General features: G+C 39.9%; 1 protein-coding gene across 2 annotated transcripts in view; it reads left to right on the forward strand.

The window, feature by feature from the left end:
- The window catches only part of LOC126943048 (zinc finger protein 701-like), a 106,031-nt gene that overhangs the window by 17,423 nt on the left and 74,966 nt on the right, over positions 1–13,642 (forward strand). Inside the window, exon 2 of one of the 2 annotated variants that reach the window (XM_050771382.1) lies at positions 205–264. The gene's annotated coding sequence lies outside the window, so the exon portion shown is untranslated. Of the gene's footprint in view, positions 1–169; positions 265–13,642 lie in introns of both variants that reach the window. The other variant, XM_050771381.1, reaches the window with a different exon arrangement.

The raw sequence follows: 13,642 nt of genomic DNA on the forward strand, positions 1-13,642 counted from the left end.
ATCATCCCTGGTGCTGTGGGCAGCAGAGGGCCATATTTCCACAGGGCGAGGTCTCTCCTGTGTGTGTGGTTGTGGCACAGGGAGCAGGTGTGTTGATTTTTAGCAATAAACAGCATATTTTGAACACTCCAGCTTAACTTCCTTTTTAAAAAATTTTTTTTTCTTTCAGGATTAGCTTCTAAAGCCTCTTTCATCTCTCCTAAGGAAGAAGCCTAGAAAAGGAGGAAGAGGAAAGAAAAGGAATCAGGAGTGGCTCTTACTCAGGTATGGTGATATTCTCAGTGGACTGTTCCGTGTCTCTTTCCTTTTTGAAATGCCACAGGTGGTGTTATCATATATATCGGTTTCCATTGATGGTTCCTGGCTCATAACCTCCATAGCCCTTGTTACAGTCTTTTGTTATAATGTTGGGTGTGTTAAGCCTGGTGGTAAGCCCAGTGGGGGCATGGAAACTCTGCACCCCTCAGGGGGCATGGAAGCCCTGCACCCCTTCCTCCATACCTTACCACAAGTGCCTCTTCATCTGTATCCTTTGCAGTATCCTTTATAATAAACTGGTAAAGGTAAGTAAGTGCTTCCCTGAGTTCTGTGAGCCAATCTAGCATGTTAATTGAACCCAAAAAGGGGGTCATGGGAACCCCAATTTGAAGCTGGGTGGTCATAAGTTCTGAAGGCCTGGACTTGTGACTGGTGTGTGTGGAGGCAGTCTTGGAGACTGAGCCATCAACCCATGTGATCTGACACTGTGTCCAGGGAGACAATGTTGAAAGTAAATTGGAAGATACCCAGCTAGTGTCTGCTGCTTGGTGTGTGGGTAAATAACCCACATACATTTAGTCACAGAGGTCTTCTGTGTTGATGATTGTTGTGGTATGAGAGTAGAGGAAAAACACGATTTGAGGAGAGCTTTTCCCTGTACACACCGGGCATTGGAGATGTCAGTCTTCTCTGAGTCTGAAGCATCCTGCCTGTCATGTTTGCTCACGCTCACCCATGTCTTCCCTCAGTCCCTCTCATGTCACTTAAATTCCATCTCACAGTGACCGGTGATATGGAATTTGTGAAGAGGCTCCATTGGGAAGGGCTTATACCCAGTCATGGACGGAGACAGGGTGTGGGCCCCATGGTGTCTCTGCTATTGGGCAGCAGGGATTGAGGGGTTGTTTAAGGACCAGGTGTGGATGCACTGCCAGCTCTCTGTAGACTGGATTATAGAAGCTGCACGTGGAAGTCTTAATGTGCACAAATGCATGATAAAATTTGGAAGAAGAGATTAGGAAGAGGAAATCTTTTCTGCCTGATTTTATACTCCATTTGTAATAAATATTTAACAACAAGAGATTCTTTAAACCATTCTAAGTACATCCATTCCATGGAGACTGTGTTATTCCTACAGAGACTCTTGTGAGACAGATGTTTCAGGTGAAAATGGTAAGACTTGAGTAATACATCTTCTAGGATGGGGCATTTCCTATTTTCTTAGATCTTGCAAGGTTCTCCTGTTATCCCCAACTGCAAGGGTACCTCTCTCACCAAGAACAAGTTAGATTTTCCCCCTCATTTAAAAAAAAACTTGCTACTATATTTATATATATATTTTGAAAATCTGGGGAAAATGACAACCCTCTATATTTTCATTTTTTCAATATATTGTCAGTCTACATAGGTTTTATTGTTTTGGGGACATGTATATATAAAATGAATTTTCATACCTTGCTCAATTTTCTTTCCATGTATTTTAGTATCTGTTTTAATTCCTGTGGTTTTTATTCTTTACATATGCCCTGATGTCTTTTATTTTAGGTTATACATTTTTTAAGTGTAAGACAAATCTTTCCTTTATACCTTCTGAGTTTTGTTGTGCCTTTGTTTGTTTCATTTTGATTTGGAAGGCCTTGCATGATTATTAAGTACTAAGTTTCATTTAGGAATGAAGTTTTGTTGTTTAAAATTTTGTTTACATCTGTGTTTAATTTGAATTTTTGTGTATATCATAAGTATTTTATTTGATTCATTATAAAATTACAGATGTTTGTTATAAAAGGTTCTTACATATTTGGCAAACCCCTCCATTTTGTTTTTCTTTTCAAAATCATGTTGGTTCTCTTTTGACAGGACACAGTCATTAAAAACTCATATACTTCTTTTGTATTTGAATGGCTGTGGATTCCTAGTCAGAGAGGTCTTTGTGTCACCCCATCTGCTAATAAGAATTGGGTTTTCTGGTCCATGTTCCTGTCTTTGTTATGTCTGTTAGTAAAGTTTATTTGCCTGTTTATAGTTCAGTAATGTTAAGTACATTCATATTACTGTGCAAACATATCTAGGAATTTTTCATCTTGCACAACTGAAACTGTATACCCAGAATACAGTACATCCCTTCTGACCTCACTATAGCCTCTGTCAACTCATCTTTCTATGTCATGTTTATATGCATTCGACTACTTTAGTATCCCATGTGAATGGAATCACACAGTATTTGTCCTTTTGTGACTGTCTTATTTTCCCTAGTGTAATGTCCTCAAGGTTCATCCATGTTATAGCATATGACAGGATTTTCTCCTTTTATAAAGCTGAACAATATTCCATTGCATGTGTATACCACATTTTCTTTATCCATTCATCTGTAGATAGACATGTTAGTTTTTCCGTCTTCTTAGCTCTTGAATATAATGCTGTGATGAGCAGGGATTTGCAAATATCTCTTTGAGGGCCTGCTTTCAAGTCTTTAATGTGTGTATATATATATACACACACATATATATACACACACACACACATATATACACACATATATGTGTGTATGATCCAGCTACCATATGATCCGGCAGTCTCACTTCTGGGTGTGTGTATATATGTGTGTGTGTATATATATATGTTTTTTATTTTATTTTATTTTTTTGAGATAGAGTCTTACTCTGTCGCCAGGCTGGAGTGCAGTGGTGCGATCTTGGCTCACTGCAACCTCTGCCTCCCAGGTTCAAGTGATTCTCCTGCCTATTGATAATGGCCATCCTAATGGGTGTGAGGTGATACCTCATTGTAATGTTGATTTGCATTTGTCTTATGATTGGTGGTGATGAGCATCTTATCATGTGCTTGTTGGCCATATTGTCATCTTCTTTGGAATAATGTCTATTCAGTTCCTTTGCCCATTCATTAATTGGGCTATTTATTTTTGGTGTTGAGTTGTAGAAGTTACTTGATAATCTATTAATGCCTACCAGATATATGATTTGCAACTTTTCTCCCATTCCATAGGTTTGCCTTTTCTTTCTTTTGATTGATTCCTTTGAAGTGCAAAAGCTTTTAAGTTGGATGTAGATCTGTTAGTTTTTTGCTTTTCTTGCATGTGCTTTTGGTATTATATCCAAGAAATCTTTTCCAAAACCAATGTCATGAGGTTTTCTTCTATTCCTAGTTTGTTAAGTGTATTAATCCAGAAATGCTGTTGAATTTTTCCTAATGCTCTTTTTGCATCAATTGAGATGATGGCATGGTTTTTGTCCTGAATTATATTAATAGTAGTGGTATAGTTTTTGTTGGGGACCAGCCTCAACACCACCCCTTTTTTCTTTTTTAAAACCACCATTGCTATCATGGCTTGTTCGTGTTGTCTGGTCTCTCTCCAGAGGTGTCTTCCCTGTCTGCAGACTGAAAGCAAACAGCATAAACAGATACACATTAAAGCAAAATTTGCAGTAGTTGATCCTACAGTGGTCTTAACCTATTTAAGAGGATTTACGTTTGAAAGTCCATCAGCAGCTCCAGCTAGGATGTCAGTACCAGGCAGTAGAATTAAATGAGCCTGAGATGCTTCAAAAACCTGTTCGTAGCCGGGCGCGGTGGCTCACGCCTGTAATCCCAGCACTTTGGGAGGCCGAGGCGGGCGGATCACAAGGTCAGGAGATCGAGACCACGGTGAAACCCCGTCTCTACTAAAAATACAAAAAAATTAGCCGGGCGCGGTTGTGGGCGCCTGTAGTCCCAGCTACTCGGGAGGCTGAGGCAGGAGAATGGCGTGAACCCAGGAGGCGGAGCTTGCAGTGAGCCGAGATCGCGCCACTGCACTCCAGCCTGGGCGACAGAGCGAGACTCCGTCTCAAAAAAAAAAAAAAAAAAACAAAAACCTGTTCATTTAATTTGGCTATATCCAATGTTAAATTTCCATCCCTTTCTTCCAGATGATGTCAAACTTTTTCCCAATGGTGTTCTGTAGCATTATATGAATGGGGAGTTATGCAGAAATTAGAAGTATTTCCAATCACATTACATTTGCAGTCGATGCTCTAAGCTCATTATACAATCTCCCATCCATATAACAGTCTGCCTAAGATCATTTATTTGATTTGCCAATTTTTGATGTATTTGAGTCTGAGAATTCCATAATTTAAAGGAATTATTTTGCCAATTATTTATATATTCTGCAGTTTGAACAGAGGAATGTAAAGCAATTCCAGCAACTGCAGCGGTAGCTGTGACTGCAGTGAGGCTCATAATGACTGCTATAATGGTAAAATAAATCTTTTTGTTGTGGTAAATACCCCCTTAACATTTCTGTGATGATATGAATGGAAGGAGAGGCTTCCCAAGGTCTATTGAGGGAAACCGGTATCCAAGTTCCTTTTCTAGCCCTTACCAGCAACACAGATGTTTTCACACCAAACATGGAATCAATACAGGTGAAAAGGTGACAGTTTTGACAATAGTTTGAGAATTGGGTCAAATATGAATATTTCCAACCATCAACATAAAAGGAGGCTTGACACACCTCTGAATGGGTACTGTTAGGTTGGAAGAAAACTGATACACAAATTGAAGTCTCACCTTTTCCCTCAAAATAATATTTTCCTTCCCAAACCCTAATATGAGATCGGGCCATCATTAACTTCCATAATTCAGGGTGTCCAGGGCCTATTATTGGATTAATTATTTTTGGATGTGGGCCGGCCATATCAAAATTGGTCAAAATTATGGGAAAATGAACATGCTTTTCAGTGTAAGTAGTGTCATCTCTTTGATAGTATAGATCCTGTTTTAGTTTTGTCTTGCATCTATCATTCTGATTGGTACAATTAACTGCAAAGGTCCCCTTAAGGGGACCAATCAATGATGATTCCATAGGAATTATTTTGCAGTAGCACACCGTGGTCAGCCATGCAATCTTTCCAAATCAGCATTTCTAAATCGTTTGACCATTGTTGAGATTGTTGGCACCTCTTTTCTGGTCTTAAACTGTTCCAGTTGGACTGAAGTCTGTGAATGAACCAGGCTCCATCCAGAAAATAAATTATAGGATACTGGTCTTTGATTATGACCCGGAGTCTTAACTAGCTAATATTGTTGGTAGCCTTTTAGGCAACCGATAGCTGGCCCTATGCAAAGAGGGGGGACTGATAACCCACGGACACATTTATCAACATTCCTTCCTCCTCTGGGTGAGAGTGCCCATGAGTATCTGTAGGCTCAGGCATCCAAACACTATTATTAACATAAACCTCAACCAGGGATTCCAACCAAGTGACAGACCTAGTTAAAGGTGGGAATGGGACATATTCCCAATAGATACAATTTTGGTCTGCTGTAGCCGTAGGGAGACTTACCGCCACAACAATTACTGCAATCATAGCCACCATGAGCTTACTAGAGTTTAGTGGTTTTTCAGGTTTTCCTCTGCAAGTTGGGTCAGCTTCTTGATCTGTCCCAAGTTGTTGGGCTTGCTTGACGGGTTTTGTTGGTCTTCATCTGGTCAGCTGAAATGTTCATTCAAGCCATCAGTGTGCTGGGGGGTCAAGATCTTGATTCCAAAATCCTTTCCTTTGGAATTTTGCTCATGGTAGAGTTTAAGATGTTTTGTAGGTACCCAAACTGGAAGCTGGTTTTCTCCTGGGGAAATACAAGCAAACCCTCTTTCCCAGGTCTTTGTTTTAAAGTCCTTCCACCACACAGATTTTCCTTCATGAACATTTATCTTGTGTCCTGTTAAATGCCGCTCAGCTACTATAGTAACCTGATCCCGGGAGATGTTCAAAAAGTTAAGGTAACAAGAGTCAATTATAATTGCACATGAGGGGTGGAATCTTCCCTATTTCCCCCTATTTTCTGTTTATGTAATTGAATTTTTAAGGTTCGATTGGCTTACTCAACAATCGCTTGCCCTTGAGAATTTTAGGGGATACTTGTACTGTGTTTAATGCTCCATTGTTTGAAAAATGTTTGGAAAGATTTACTACAGTAACCTGTCCATTGTCTGATTTTTTTTGTTTTTGTTTTTGTTTTGTTTTGTTTTTTTTGAGACAGAGTCTCGCTCTGTCGCCCAGGCTGGGGTGCAGTGATGCGATCTCGGCTCAATGCAACCTCCGCCTCCCGGGTTCAAGTCATTCTCCTGCCAGCCTCCTGAGTAGCTGAGAATACAGGTGCTCGCCACCACACATGGCTAATTTTTTTGTATTTTTAGTAGAGACAGGGTTTCACAGTGTTAGCCAGGATGGTCTGGATCTCCTGACCTCGTGATCCACCTGCCTCGGCCTCCCAAAGTGCTGGGATTACAGGCGTGAGCCACTGCGCCAGGCCTATTGTCTGGTTTTAATTTTTTTGAAATTCCCATGACAGCAAAACAGGTAAGCAAGTGTCTTTTTATATGTGCTGCAGTCTCAGCGGTTTGGCAAGTAGCCCATATAAAATGAGAATATGTATCTATGGTTAATGGACATAAGAAAGTTTGCCAAATGTAGGAACGTGGGTGACATCCATTTGCCAGATCATGTTAGATGCCAACCTCTGAGGCTCAACACCAGTTCCTTGATGTGGTAATAGCTTGGCACTGAGGACAATGCTGTATAATGTCCTTGGCCTGCTTCCACGTAATTTGGTATTTGTTTTTAAGTCCTGTTGCATTAAGGTGTGTTAATGAGTGGAAATTTTGGGCATCAGTAAGTGAGGGGGAAACCAACAAGTCAGCTTGCTCATGACCCTTAGTCCAAGGGTCCTGGAAGATTGGTGTGTGCTCAGATATGAGTTATATAGAAAGGAGACTCCCAAGCATGCACAGCTGTTTGTACAGAGTTGAACAACTGATAAAGCTGTTCCTCAATAATATATTTAATTAAGGCAGTTTTAATATGCAGAGTAGCTTGCACAACATAAGCTAAATCTGAAACAATATTAACTGGCTGATTAAAATCTTCTAATACTGTAATCACCACCTGTAATTTAGCTCTTTGGGCTGAGGAAAAGTAAGTGTAGATAACTTTATCACAAGGTCCCACATATGCCATTTTCCCAGTACAGGAGCCATCAGTAAAAATAGTCACGGCTTCTCCCACAGGAACATCATGGGTAATTTTCAGAAGAATCCATGTAGTTAATTTTAAGAACTGGAAAGTTTTATTTTTAGGATAATGATTATCAATACATCCAACAAATTCTGTTAAATTAACTTACCATGTAACTGAGTTAATAAATGCCTGTTTAACTTGATTTTTATTCATTGGAACTATAATCTTATTTGGCTCAGTACCACAAAGTTTAACAATTCATATACCAGCCTGTTCAGTTAAAATTGCCATCTGATCTAAATATACTGTAAATGTTTTTATGGTATTATGTGGCAAAAAGGACCATTCAACTGAATCATCATTTTGAATAATAACCACCATTCGGGAGTGCAAAGCAGGGAACACAATGAATTGTAAAGGCAAGTCTGAGTCAATCCTACTGACTTGGGCTTGCTGAATTTTTTCTTCAATTACTCTTACTTTTTAATGGCCTCAGGCATTAGTTCTCTTTTACTCTGTAAGTTGGAATCTCCCCTCAATATTGAGAAGGGATAGACATAGCATAAGTAAGAATTCCTAAGGTGGGTCAAATATAATTAATATCTCCTAACAATTTTTGAAAATCATTTAAGGTTTTTAAAGCATTTTTTCTAATTTGAACCTTTTGAGGCTTAATGGCTCTATCCTGTACTTGCATCCCCAAATACTGAAAAAGAGTCGTTTGAATTTTGTCAGGTGCTATAAGTAATCCATCATTTGTAATTGCCTTTTGTAAAGATGAATAACATTAGATAAGTTGGTCTCTATTTTATGTTGCACATAGTGTATCATCCATATAATGAATGATGTAACAATCTGGAAATTGATCTCTAACAGGCTGGATAGTTCTGCCCACAAAAGTTTGACAAATTGTGGGACTGTTTAACATACCCTGGGGTAAAAATTTCCAATGATATCTGACTGCAGGTTCTTTGTTATTAACAGCAGGGGTGGTAAAGGCAAATTTTTCAGAATCTGCCTCTGCTAAAGGAATTGTAAAAAAGCAGTCTTTTAAATCTATAATAACAAGTGGCCAGTCTTTAGGGATCATGGTAGGGGATGGAAGCCCGGGTTGTAAAGCTCCCATCAGTTGAATTACAGCTTTGACCCCCCTGCCCAAGTCAGTCAGCATGCGCCATCTGCCAGACTTTTTCTTAATTACAAATATTGGGGAATTCCAAGGAGAGAAAGTGGGTGAAACGTGTCCTTTTTCTAGTAGTTCTTTAAGTATTTAATGATATGCCCTCCCAACGATTCCTTACGGAGTGGCCGCTGTTTGACTGAGACAGTAGTAAACTGCAGGGCGAGCCTGAATCGCCCCTCTCCATCATGAACTGCGGGGCAGGCAATAATTGACAAGTTGAGCCGAGTCTCGGGGCCCCTCCCCCAGCACTCACTTGGTTGAGGAGTAGGTGGCCATTCCCGGCATTCCTCTGGAAGAGCTGTGGGTTGAACAATTTTCTGAGTAGGTTTAGGGAGACTGGGGGCGGGGGCTTGGCATAAATCACACCTGGACTCTCCTTTGGCTAGTACTTGGTAGAGGTGGTTCAGAGTTCTGATGATCAAACTCCTCTCTTTCGTCCTCTGACTCGGCCTCATCGTCTGTCTGAAGAGCCTCCAGTGCTGCCCGCACCAATGACCAAACTGACAAAACAGGCAAAGGAATTTCCTTTCCTTCTCTCTGTGCTCTTTTAAGGTCCTTTCCAACTCTTTCCCAATCTTTCAATTCCAAAGTTCCCTGTTTAGGGAACCAAGGACAAAACTGTTCCACAGCTTGAAACAATCCATAAGATTTTTCAGATCAACTTTTGCCCCACTACGCTTCAAGAGTTGCCGTAGCAAGCTCAAATACGTGGCGTACTTACTTTCAGTTTGTCCCCTTTGTGTCCCTGCCTTTCTCCAAGTGCCTCACTTACCTGCAGAGCTTAAAAGCTTTTTCATCCTCAGGAGTCCTCTATCCGTTGGCCCTCCATTTCACACGCTTGAGCGTTCCTTTACCGGATTCTCTCGGGCCCCATTGTTGGGCACCAAGATGTTGGGGACCAGCCTCAACACCACCCGTAGGGTACCCAAAGTCCGATGGTGATGAAGGAATGAGAAGAGACAAGTTAAGAGTGCATAAAGGTGGGGATCAGGGGGCCAGATGCAAGTTAGGAGACCCGAGCTCTGGTCTCCATACTGTTTATTGAGTACAATCACTTTGATAAGAAGCAGATGTTCAGGGGTGAAACGGTGAAAGGGATGTGATGTGTCATACACGTAATCTTTAGCAGTGGCAGTTTAGGTAAATTTTCTTTGTGCTGAAGCAGCATAAACTTTACTACTGATTCATTCTTTAACTTATCGGAGAGCAGCTGTGGGGAGTGGGCTTAACTAGAAGCCAGCAAGTCTGGCCACATTCCAATGCTTCAAAGGAGTGTCTTTCTCCTTGAACACAGTGTTTACAGATAAGAGAGCAGGTCTTGCTCAGAGCATGGGAACATGATGGCAATTAGGAGGCTTTCCTCCTCAGAGGCCTCTTGTGGCTTTCCACAGCTTATTGTCCCATATTTTTATGACCAGTTTATACAGGCACCCCATAAGCCCTTTTCCCAATAGTTTTCTCTATTTTTTTAAAAATGTTTGTACCATTTTTTACTAGCTTAAAATAGAAAAATGTTGATGAACTAAATTAAGAACAGTTGATACATTTCCATACGTGCTGAAATAGAAACAAACAAAAATGGTGATTTTTAAGAAGTTGCTGAAAAACTCATTGGTAGACAACTGTTATATGAGTTAATTTAATCTTGTGTATATATATATGTCTACACAAGTGCATGGATGAGCAAGTCATGGCTCTCATCAAACACTCATCATAATTTAATCAATAAGTTTTATATTTAACACTTGAAATTATCTCTACAATAGTTTCCATGGCCTTAAATTTTTCCTGTGTTGTCACATTGAGTTGAATAATAGTAAGCATAGTACTGTAATATGTGTTTGCATGTGTGTGTATATAATGTGTGCATATATAATGAATATATAATAACCTTTCATGAAGTTCCATGTTGTTATCCTTGAACTCATTTCATGTTTTACCAGGCAACCCTCTCTCGATTTACTTTTTCTTTTTTTTTTGAGACAGAGTCTCACTCTGTTGCCCAGACTGGAGTGCAGTAGCACAATCTTGGCTCACTGCAACCTCTGCTTTCCAGGTTCAAGTGATTCTTCTGCCTCAGCCTCCCAAATAGCTGGGATTATAGGTGCATGGCAACATGCCTAGTTGATTTTTGTATTTTTAGTTGAGACGGGGTTTTGCCATGTTGGCCAGGTTGGTCTTGAAGCCTTGACCTCAAGCAATCCACTGGTCTCAGCCTCCCAAATGCTGACTGGGATTACAGGTATGAATCACCATGCCTCAATTTACCTTTGTAGATTATATCTGTTAGTAACTTTTTGAACCTGGGAGGCGGAAGTTATGGTGAGCCAAGATCGTGCCACTGCGCTCCAGTCTGGGCAACAAGAGCGAAGTGTCACCTAAAAAAAAAAAAAAAAAAAAAATTTTTTTTAGATTAGCTGAGCATGGTGGCACAAACCTGTAGTCCCACCTGCTTGGGAGGCTGAGGTGGGAGGATCACTTGAGGGCAGCAGTTGAGACTGCAGTAAGCATAATCAAACCACTGTATTCCAGCCTGTGGGAAATAGAGTGAGACCCCCAACTCTTTTAAAAAAAAAAAGAAAAGAAAGAAAGAAAATTAAGCTACAAAGTGCTGATGAAAGAAATCAAAAACACTCAAATGGAGACATATAAAATGTCAATTTATTGGAAGACTCAACATAGAAACAATGTGAAATTAACCAAATTGATACACAATATTAATACATTTCCTATCAAGCCAATTTGTAGATACTAACAAGATTATCCAAAAAATTATGTAGAAAGGCAAAAGAAGAGAAAAAACTAGAATGCCTAAAACATCTGGAAAAAAAATAAAGTGTTGGAATCATTTCATGGGATTTCAAGGCTTCTAATGTAGTATAAGTATTTCCTTCTTTCTTCGTATTTACAATAATCCTAGTTTATGCCTGCCATGGTCTTATGTGCATACTCATGTCATATTTTTTTCTCCAAATAACAGCCTCATTTATGTGTCCCCTAATCCTTTCACTACAGTAACAAAGGGAAGAAATGCATCAAACATAGAATGTAGACTGCGACCTATGGAAAAGAAAAAAAAATTTTTTAATTATATACAAAAATAAAAAATAATTTTATTACAATTGAAAAAGAACCAGAGAATGTTTTGCTTAATACCATAATCAAAAATGACATTTCCATAGCTTTTGGAAAAATGCTCTTCTAGTAGAATCATATTTATTATATAACAATTATATAATAATATATTATGTAGTAAACACTTCACAATAATTTTCACTGAACTGCTATGAAAAATATCTTAGGCAGTTTTACTAAACAATATTTCACAAGTATTTTCCACAGTCATATTGTGCAATGGGACCTATGTGTGCAGCCACAAGAGGAATGTAATAAGCTATTACCATGAAGAAAATTGAAGTCTCTCCTAACCAAGTCTGGAGTTTCAAGAGTAAACATTCAGTGTTATCCTAAAGAGTTAGACTTCATTTTGTGATGTCTGAATAATGTGATGGTTAATATTAGGTGTCAACTTGAGTGAATTGAAGGGTGTCTAGATGGTTGATAAAGTATACTGTTTCTGGGTGTGTCTGTGAGGGTGTTGATAGAGGAGATTATTTGAGTCAGTGGACTAGGAGAGGAAGACCCACCCTCAATGTGAGTGGGCACCATCCAACTGGCTGCCAGTGTGCTTAGAACAAAGCAGGTGGAAGAACGTGGGATAACCTCACTTGCTGAGTCTTCTGGCTCTCTTTCTTCTTCCTATGCTGGTTGCTTCCTTAAGCTTCTCCTGCCCTTGGACATCAGACTATAGGTTCTTCAGTCTTTGGACTCTGGGACTTGAACCAGTAGCTTCCTGAGATCTCTTGGGCCTTTGACCACAGACTGAAGGTTGCACTGTTGGCTTCCCTAGTTGTGAGGCTTTCAGACTTGGACTGAGCCACTACCACCTTCTCTCTTCTCCAGCTTGCATACAGCCTATCATAGGATGTTTGCCTTGTAATTGTGTGAGCCAATTCTCCCTATAAACTCCCTTTTATATATACATGTATCCCATTGGTTCTGTACCTATAGAGAACCCCGACTAATAGAGACTTTGGTGCCTGGAGTGATTCTAGAGGAGTATATATATATATATATATATATATATATATATATTTAGTTTTTTTTTTTTTTTTTTTTTTGACAGGGTCTCACTCTTGCTCAGGCTGGAGTGCAGTGATGCAATCTTGGCTCACTGCAACCTCCACCTCCCAGGTTCAAGGAATCCTCCTGCCTCAGCCCCTCGAGTAGCTGGGACTACAGGTGTCCACCACCATACCTGGCTAATTTTTGCATTTTTTGTAGTGATGGGGTTTTGCCATGCTTCCCAGGCTGATCTTGAACTCCTGAACTCAAGCTATCCACATGCCTTGGCCTCCCAAAGTACTGAGAATACAGGTGTGAGCCACTGTGTCCAGCCTAGAGGAACAAAATTTTAAGGATGAATTTCCTTAGTTGGTTTAGGGGCTTCTGGAGTTGGCTCTCTAATCTTATTAGAACTAAAAATGCTAAGGACTGTACTTCTAATAGTACAGAGAGCACTGATAGTCTTGGTATGCATTGTTTAGAGAGTTGTGCAAAATAAATGTATTTGATACTCATGATTCAGTGCTCCCGAGAGGCAAGGAGTTTAGTGACTTTATACATGATACTTTTCAACATTTGTGGAGAACCAAAGAATATAATGAAGTTGCTTTCCTAAGTTCCCTGGTTAAAAATGATGAAAGAAATGGATAAGCTCAGAGAAGATAAGTCCCGGATCTAGAAGATATCATACTTAACCTCAAAGTTTCTAAGGGTACCCTGGGTGGACTCTTTTATAGACAAAAGGCTGAAATTGCCAAAAATCAGACACAAACTCTTATGTGAGTGGATGGCCTAGAATAATTGGTGCACAGTCAGCCTCACCAGGTGTCTATAAAGTGAGGGCATTGGTTGGGAAAGATTAGGACCATGTAACTTGACATGGTGATGTGTGGGAGGATCCTGATGAAGCTGGGAACACTGAGCTCTTAAATCCTGATAAGCCCCTTTTGTGAGAGAAAATGGCCTCCCTACCCCTCATGGTGGCAACATCTTCTTCCCCACCCAGGCTGCTTCTAGTCTTTGTACATTTTTTCTGAGGAGATTCACCATCCATTGC

The sequence above is a fragment of the Macaca thibetana genome, chromosome 19 (assembly GCF_024542745.1).
Source record: "Macaca thibetana thibetana isolate TM-01 chromosome 19, ASM2454274v1, whole genome shotgun sequence".
In the NCBI taxonomy this organism is placed as follows: Eukaryota; Metazoa; Chordata; class Mammalia; order Primates; family Cercopithecidae; genus Macaca; species Macaca thibetana.